The sequence below is a fragment of the Lemur catta genome, chromosome 4 (genome assembly GCF_020740605.2).
Source record: "Lemur catta isolate mLemCat1 chromosome 4, mLemCat1.pri, whole genome shotgun sequence".
In the NCBI taxonomy this organism is placed as follows: domain Eukaryota; kingdom Metazoa; phylum Chordata; class Mammalia; order Primates; family Lemuridae; genus Lemur; species Lemur catta.
In genome coordinates this window covers 52041591-52051586 of record NC_059131.1, presented here as the reverse complement: position 1 = coordinate 52051586, position 9996 = coordinate 52041591, and positions in this window count along the sequence as shown.

The following is a 9996-nucleotide window of genomic DNA, read 5'->3' as shown; positions in this document are numbered from 1 at the left end:
ACTGTTACTGCGTGTGGAGTTCACTGTTCTGTGCTCAATTTAATATTTATAATTGAGCACACACGACGTAAGGACCATAGTCCCTGTGCCTAACTCTCTAAGAATAACTCCTATCCCTCATATATAAAGAGAACAAAATATAATGTAACTAGAGACGGTTCTGGAAAGGCCAGTGGGAGGCACAGAGGAATACTTGGCTGGAGGGTTTATAGGACAGAAGGGGGAAGAAGGCCCAATCCATTATACCCATCACACGGTTGTTAAGAACAACTCTGAACAAAATAGAGGTTAGATTAATGCCTAAAGGAAAGAATGGATGTATTTTTTACACTATGTTCAATCCTCCTCCCTCCCTCCACCCACGTACCAGGATGTCTCTCTCAGAGGATAAAATGGGCAGCAGGAACACAAGGCAAGGAATACAGAGAGAATTAAAAACAGGGCGGGGGGGAGGTGAAAGACACCGATCAATTAATCCTCCGTTTTTCAAATCAGAGAAAGCCTTGGCATTCAGTGATGATGAATCAATGTTGCTGACAGACACATAATGTTAGGATCCTAATAATCTAATTCCTCCATCAACAGAAGAGGCAGGTAATTACCACATTATCAGAAGGCTTAAAAATACAGGAGGGAAGGCCACACAAGCACTAGGCTCATTGTCTGACTCATCCTGTTTACAGATTTAGGACTATGTTCTAAACTGATCAACACTGCTGGAAAGGGTTGGGATGGAGGTGGGAGGAGTTGGTTAAAATCCACAGGTCAGCCAGGTGCGGTGGCTCAGGCCTGTAATCCTAGCACTCTGGGGGCCTGAGGCAGGAGGATTGCTTGAGTTCTGCAGTTCCAGATCAGCCTGAACAAGGGTGAGACCCTGTCTCTACTAAAAATAGAAAACAATCAGCTAGGCATGGTGGTGAATGCCAGTAGTCCCAGCTACTAGGGAGGCTGAGGCAGAAAAATTGCTTGCGGCCTGTGTGCCTGCGAACAGCCACTGCACTCCAGCCCGGGCAATATAGAGAGACCTCATCTCAATAAAAAAAAAAAGAAAAGAAAAATAAAAAATTCAGCAAAATCCAAAAATCCAAACTAGATGTAACTATAAGAAAGAAGCCCCAGAGTACACTGGAGTACACATTGCATTTTCCTCCATAGTGAGATGGAGACTCAAATTATTTAAACTTATATGTTAAAACCCTTTAAGGCTAGAGAAAAAAAATGCCAGAAGGTAAGAAAGAAAAATGTAATAGTACTATGTTCTGCTTGGTGGTATTACAGTATACAGTTAAAAACAATAACTTCTATTTTTTCTGAATTTCTGAAATTTATATAATAAACTTTTTTAAATGGAAACAATTGTTTTAACTAAAGAAGAAATACTATCTGCTTTTCTGAAAAATATGGAAAATAGCAAATACATTACTCTGCAAAAGCAGTTCCTACGGCCCCTGCAGTGTGGTCACAGTTTCCTTAATGTTCACCCTAGACCTAACTGTTGATTTTGAGTTTTACTTGCAAAATAAACAGTGAGCCAAAAGCAAAACACAGATAAAAAAAATTGAGCTTGATCTGATTTATTCTAAAAGCAGGGACTTTCCTAAGGCAAAATTCCTTATGAAAACATTCTAATAGCTAAAAGAAAGCAACGAGCTCGTACTTAAACCAGGTGAATTCTCATTCATAAATTTCTTTCCTGCTCCTTTAACATCATTAAAAAATTAAAAACTGCTGCACTTGGACTTTCAATTTAGTATTTATATGCTTTGTAGGACAAAAGTGTGTGAAAAATGTATAAGGCACCCAATTGATGTTTGTTAGTGTGGTAAGTTTTCATAAATATATTTGGGATCAATTTGAACCAATATTGGAAATCAGGTCTTAGTAAAAAAAGAAATTTTGCTCTCTAATACATACTTAGATGTTTTTAGATTGAAGATCAGGCTTTTATAGGCCTATGGTATATAAATTTGTTGTTGATTTCAGTGTTTACTAGTGATTGTTGAATTTTACCTCATATACCAAATCTATTCTACTCAAACCCTTTGCTGCAAGGAGCTCAGCCCACTTAAACATTTTTCATAAGAGTGTGCTCATTTCTTTTAATACAAATCGATGGTCTGATTTTTCTCTTGCTAATTTATAAACAATAGTTTCCCCTTCTGTATTTGCATTATGGTGTTTTGAAAAAATGTTTCCAAAATTTTGAGAGGAAAAATAAAACAAATGCTCAACGGCTCCTTATTCTCTCTTAACTACTTAGTACATTTTTCAATATCGTTGATATTCTACTTTCCCTCTCCCCTCCACACACACACTTCTTAGACAACATGGAAACAATGGAAATAGGATGCATGTGCTGGAGGAAGGACTTCCCTGGACCTGGTTCACTTCTGCAAATGGAAAGAATGGCAACAACAAGGAATTACGCAGATTAGCTATACTTGCAGAAAGAAGTCTTTTTTGAAGAAAGTAAGAACAGAAATTTGGCATTGTGAATAACCTCCATAGTGCCTATCCTCCTTGACTTGGGAAAATTAAGACTAGACAAATTCATATACACAATTCTGGGTACTCAGGATAATTCCAGCTGACATGGAATGTAGCCCTGAAGTCTCCCATACACAAAACCCCTGAAAATAACTGATGCTGGAGAAATTCATCCACTTTAAAGATAATTAATGAAAAAAGGAAGCATCACCAGAGTCACACACATATGCTACAAGGAAAAGAAGGAAACAAACAAGAGAACTGGCCGGGCGCGGTGGCTCATGCCTGTAATCCTAGCACTCTGGGAAGCCGAGGCGGGTGGATCGCTCGAGGTCAGGAGTTCGAGACTAGCCTGAGCAAGAGTGAGACCCCGTCTCTACTAAAAATAGAAATAAATTAGCTGGCCAACTAAAATATATATAGAAAAAAATTAGCTGGGCATGGTGGCGCATGCCTGTAGTCCCAGCTACTCGGGAGGCTGAGGCAGTAGGATCGCTTAAGCCCAGGAGTTTGAGGTTGCTGTGAGCTAGGCTGACGCCACGGCACTCACTCTAGCCAGGGCAACAAAGTGACACTCTGTCTCACACAAAAAATAAAAAAGAACAAAAAAAAAACCAAGAGAACTATCTTACGAAGAATATTAGGAAGAAAAATGTTCTACTGTGGTAACAGAAAAATTGGGATCAAATTTTTCACTACAAATTTAAAAAGTTCAATCAAGCAATACCTTCTATGAAGAAAGAAGATGAAAATGCATTGAAGGTTTCAGGGAAGAGAGTGTAAGACAACAGGAAGAGATAAAATGTAAGTTCACCTATAAAGTGAAAGAAAAAAATAACATAGCCATTACAAAAATAAAGGCAAAATAGGAAAAAGCACAATGGAGAAATAATTGAAGAACACACAATAAAATAAATAGAAGACAGAAATAAGAAAAGCAAGGAAAATGAAATTAAAATAAACAAGTAAAATGGAATAGAGGCAGATTGACCCAAGATTTTCATAGAGTCCCAAAACAAAACAAAACAAAACAAAAAGCCGAACAAATAATTTACAAACAAATAATACAGCTTAAGAATATTTTACTGAAATAAAAGATCTGGACTTATATAGTGAAAGAACAAACTTTGACAAAGAGATACATCTTCAAAATAATAAACAAGACATATCCTAGCAAATTTATAGGATTCCAATTAAAATGAAATGAGTGCTTGTATAACCAAGCACAAAGAATAAGGGGTGGGGAGGGAGGGATAAAGGTGGTCTCAGGCTTTTCCATAGAAAAAATCAAAGCTAGATATTATAGAGGAATACTATAACATCCTCAAGAAAAGAAAGTGGGTGAGGGGCAGGGAGCCTAAGAATGTTACACCTGGTCAAACTATGACTTAAAAAATAAACCAATATACTAAAACCATAAGAAGTCAGAAAATATTGTTCCCATGGGTCTTTCTTGAGTAATCTATTAGAATGAGAAAATCTATGGAAAAGATGATTGATAATGGCCTTTATTCTCAACATTGAGGACTAAGAGTAAAAAATATAGATGTAGGATTAGAGTTATAGGAGAGTACAAATATTGTATGCTCTTGTGGTACAGAAATAATATAACTAACAAAAATGGAAAGGGCAGGAAGAAGATGAGAAATAGTGTAAGTTTTTTAATTTCCTCATCTTTAATAGCTGCAGATCAAAGTTCATCACTAAAAGCTAACAAATCATTAGTAGAAATATAATTATATAGAGAAAGGTTAATAGCATGAAAGATAATATAATCAACCCAAATCAAATGATACAGGAGAGGGAATGGAGAAGGGAAAAAGAAATACAGTAACTTTATCATTGCTAATGAAAACAACTTAGGTGTGTTTAAAGAAATGGGGAAATAGAAGATTAGTGAATTATGTGATGTTCTTGCTGTAAAGATACTCATTAGAACAAAAGTATAGAACTTGCTAATTATCAGAAGAAATGAATATACATACACATGGGGGAGCCTACATGAAAGATTTTTAACAGGCATAAAAACAAAAAGAAACACATAAAATTGTACAACTAAGACCAAATGCATTTATCATCATAATAAATATAAGTCAATTAACTCATCTATTAAGAGAGATGGACTCAACTAAGATTAGGAGATTCTAGCAATAAATGCAAAAAGGGATAATAGATATTGGGGAGCATAAATTAGTATCTGCCACAATCATCTCCATTAATGATGATAATAAGGCATTTAAAAAAACAATCTTAGTTTTTTTTAGAAAAAAATAAGATAAATAATACAATGAAAATTACTAGCAGGATACGTAACTCAGTCTAAAGCCTGAAATGTAGCCTTTTAAAAAAAAAAAACTGGAAGCGTCTCCATTAAAATCAGGAATATGATAGGATACCCATAACAACCACAATTATTCAGCAGTTTTCTTGCAGGCACTAACCAATGCTAATAAAAATACATAAATGAGAAAAATAAAATTTGTAAAGGAGGAAAAGAACTTTCCAGTTGTTTTGGTTATCTATTCATGCATGCAACACCCACTTAAAAATTATGGACTTAACATTGATTATCTCTTATGATTATGTGGGTTAGCTAGACAGTTCTGCTTTGCTCTCTACACTAATTCAAAGTTTCTATTCTAAATCACTCAAATAGTTTTTATTTATTTATTTATTTATTTATTTATTTATTTATTTATTTATTTATTTATTTCTGAGACAAGAGTCTCGCTCTGTTGCCCTGGCTAGAATGCTGTGGCATCAGCCTAGCTCACAGCAACCTCAAACTCCTGGGCTTAAGCAATCCTTCTGCCTCAGCCTCCCGAGTAGCTGGGACTACAAGCATGCGCCACTATGCCCGGCTAATTTTTTCTATATACATTTTTGGTTGTCCAGCTAATTTCTTTATATTTTTAGTAGAGACGGGGTCTTGCTCTTGTTCAGGCTGGTTTCAAACTCCTGACCTTGAGCAATCCTTCCGCCTCGGCCTCCCAGAGTGCTAGGATTATAGGCGTGAGCCACCGTGCCCAGCCATTCACTCAAATAGTTAACAATTCTAATATAAGATTCTAATATTAGATAATGTCTAACTATTTAAAGAAAGATTTTCAATGCAGGACAAATTTTATCTGTAGGCCATCTATTATATCAAGCTGCCATGGTGATGATAGTGTAAAAATTCAGTTAACCTGAAGATCATTAAAAATTATTCAACCTAAAGAAGAGAGAAAACAACTATAAATAAAGTATAAAGAGTCTCAAGTACTTGTACAAATCAAAAGGGCAATTAAAAATCAAAAAGGAGGCCGGGTGCGGTGGCTCACACCTGTTGTAATCCTAGCACTCTGGGTGGCCGAGGCGGGTGGATTGCTCCAGGTCAGGAGTTCGAGACCAGCCTGAGCAAGAGCGAGACCCCCCCCATCTGTACTAAAAATAGAAAAAAAAAAAAAAATCTAAAAGGAAAGGAGATAAATAATAGGGCAGAAAAATATATAAAGAAAAAATTACTATAAATTTTCCCAATTTAGTGAAAGACAATTACAGCTACAAACAGCTCAGTGAATCTAAAGCAGAATAACTATAAAGAAAATTAAACTAGAGATATCATAAAGTGCAGAAGACCAAGCCAAATAGTTTGGACCATATAAAGTACTTAATGATACTGACTTTAAAATAAATAATTCTAAAGATATAATTGAGGTGTAAACACTTTTGTCTTGAATTTCTTTACATATTTACACACAGCTTTAGGAAGGTATATATTAGCAATTAGGCTGTTTCACTTCCTTATCATTCATGTGATCACTGGAGTATCACATTTAACTTTCTTCAAGAACTTTTCCTTTGCATTCACAACTTGGCTAACTGGCACAAGAGGTTTAGCTTTTGGTCTATTTCAGCTTTTGGCATGCCTTCCTCATTAGGTTTTATCATTTCTAACTTTTGATTTAAAATGAGAGACATGTGACTCTTCCTTGCACTTGAACACTTAGAGGCCATTGTAGAGTTATTATTTGGCCTAATTTCTATATTGTTATGTCTCCAAGAATAGAGAGGTCTGAGGAGAGGGAGAGAGATGAGGGAACAGCTAATCAGTGAAGCAATAAGAACACACACATTTATTGATTAAGTTCATCACGTTATACAGGTGTGCTTCATCATGTTATACAGGTGTTCTTGAATGTTCCTTTCCATTGCCAAATTTTCATTAATATTTACGAACTACTACAACTATTCTCAATACTACTTAGTAATGCAAACACCTATAATTAGCCTGATACATTAACAAACATAAAAATTGACCTAGCAATTTCTCTTGGTTGAAAGAAACAAATGTTTCTTAACCCCAATGGCAACCAATCTAATGTTTCATATGCATTCTTTAACTTTTCTTTTATAAATGTATTATGTGCATACATTTTTAGTCTACCCATATAGTATTCTATTAAAAGTCTTCCCCCAATAGTTGTGTTTAGTTTAATTCATACTGTCAAATGTAATAGTTCTGGCCTGTTGCTTCTAATTGTTGCAAAATGTGCTCTTTAGCAATGGTTCTCAGATCCCTTGGGGTCTACAGGAGAATTTTTCACTGCTATTCACTTGCAGTCAAGAAAAAAAAAAAAAGGCTCTTCACTTAATTCCTGTAACAAAGCAATAATAATTATTATATTTTTTGCCGAATAATAATTATTAATTTCATCAAATTTCAACTCTTGAGCATATATCTAATTCTGTGAGGCCAAATGGGGAGTATACATAAAGCCCTTTTGCTAGGTATTAAACTGTAATGGTTGTCTAGAGGAAAATACTTGGTACAAGAAGAATTCACTTTTTGTTTTGTTTTTGTTTTTTTTACATGGAATAACAATTTCATTTGAAAGAATGACCGACAAGGTATGGTTAGTCAGACTTAGGTATTTGGCAGACATTATTTCAAACATGAACCAAATTAATATGTCACATCAAGGAAAACAATAGAATTTTTTTGCCAATCATAAAATTCAAGCTTTCAAGCAAAAGTCAGAATTTTGGAAAACTTGTATCAGCCAACATGAATATGTCTTCATATCAGTAGTGTTAGTATAGAAAGGTGATTATATAATGAAATGCACCAACATTTGAAAGATCTGCATAACTCAGTGAACCAATAGTTTCCAAATGATCATTGCATGATATTTTACACATGTGTAAAAGATCTATTCGAACACAATATGGACCAATTGATTTTAATAAACTATAAAAAGTTCATTAATTTGGTTTCAAATTTTCACAGCTAACTTTATTTTTAATAAAAAGCTTTAATTGATATACAACTGACATATAACCATTTCACATACTTAAACTTCTGACATGAAGTTTTTACCAATGTCATTTCCCCTGGGACATTTTCATTCTTTTAATCACAACTACTTTGCCCATTCATGTTAAGTTTGCTTTCCCTAAATGCCTAGATATTTGAATGGTGTCAATGTTCTCATCACCGGCTATTTCTTTTATAACTCTATTTATGTTGTATTTGAATTTCACTTCCAATGTTGTAACTTTTCTTGCTGCACTTTTATCTTTCAAATATCCATTTCTATAAAATGTTATGTTTATCACTAGGAGAGAAGGTGGCACACAACTACAAGTTTTGCTGTCTGTGTATAAACTGAATTACAGGTGTGCCGTCATCAATCGTTGACAGACTTTGAAAGTGACACGATTGGTCACTTAGGATTCGCATGTGTCATTTATGTAGTGATTTGTGGACTGAGTAAGTGGTAAAGTGTGTACTTTATACAATTATTCATAGTTAGTATACCACGTTAACGGCAATCTGAACAGTGTTGTTCAGGGACTAGTGTCACGTAACTGAACCTCACGCATGTTGAGTGCAAAATGAGGAATACCTATTCTTTCATTTTTTTTCTCCTGGCCTTTATGCTACTGTCATGTGATAAACTCCACAACATTGTTGTTACTTTTGCTTAACCAGTCAATTATCTTTTAAAGAGACTTAAAATTATACCTTGAAAATCATATATTTACCCATATTTACCATTTCTAGTGCTCATCATTCCTTTGTGTAGATCCATATTTCCACTTTCCTAAGTGCCTGATATCCAGTATCTTGTAATCTATTTTTTCATGTAGTTTGTTTTTCTTATTTGGTTGTTTCAGCATGAAGGGTACATGCAGTCCTTGTTATTCCATCTTGGAACTAACACAAGTAACTTTTAAGAAATTTCCACTTTTCAAGTGTTGGTATAATATAAAAGAATATCCACAATTATATGAACAGATTATTACAAGACTTCTTCCTTTCCCAACTGTGTATCTGTGTGAGAGTGGGCTTTATTTGTACACTTCAACTATAATAACATATTATATCAAATTAAATGCAGAAACATATATGAGAATGTAGCTATCTTCTATAAAGTCAGACATCAAAGATTAGTCAAAAATAGAAACAATGCTATTTTTCTCACTCAAGTTTTTGTTTTAGAAAACATATTTTTTATAAAAGCATGTTTGGGCTGATTATGGTGGCTCACGCCTGTAATCCCAGTGCTTTGGGAGGCTGAGGTAAGAGGGCTGCTTGAGGCCAGGAGTTCGAGATCAGCCTCAGCAATATAACCAGACCCCATCGCTACAAAAAACCAAGTCCCTTGAGAGGACTACAGGTGTGTGCCACCTGTAGTGGGTGGGAGGACTGCTTGAGCCCAAGGTTACAGTAAGCTATGATTGTGCCACTACACTCCTGCTTGAGCAACGCTGTTTTCTAACAACAAAAAGCATGTTTGTTAATACCAATAGATAAAACCCACATAAGCAAAAGCTTTTGGAGTCCTCAGGCCCTAGGACTATAATATTTGAATACCAGTACTCTATATAGTGCTTATCTAACCAGAAACCTTAATTTTACTACTTGAAGTTTTATTATCAGCTTGAGGTATGCCATTATATCTTGGACAAGAAAGTTAAGTTTTCCCCAATAGATTTAAAACTAGAGCACCTAAAAGATAGTAAAATAAGGAATTAAAATAACAGCATTTCAAAATAGCTATGCATTTTATATATTTCTCTATTCTTTTGTTTAACAGTTGAATGAAAAAAATGCAACTTCTATGTGGATTAATATAATCAATATCTACCTACCCACATAAATAAAGTATGGCAGCAGTCATCTGTAATAGAAATTTGGATTGGAAAAAAGTTCTCCTAACCTATAAAATTAGGAGACCTATAATCATGATATTTTTGGCACAAATGCCTGAAATGCTCTTTACCATACAAATAATTTCCATAGATCACTGGTTCGTATGAGTTGTTTCCAGATGACAGTATACTCAATGATTAAGATCACAATATTTGGAATTAAGACTACTTGGGTTCAAACTCCAGCTCTAATTTCTAATTGTGTGACTTTGAGAAAGTCACTTCAATCCGCTTACTTTACTTTCTCTATTTGTAAAATAGGGATTAAAGTATTACCTCTATGGTTGTTCTGAGAAGTAAATGAGTTAA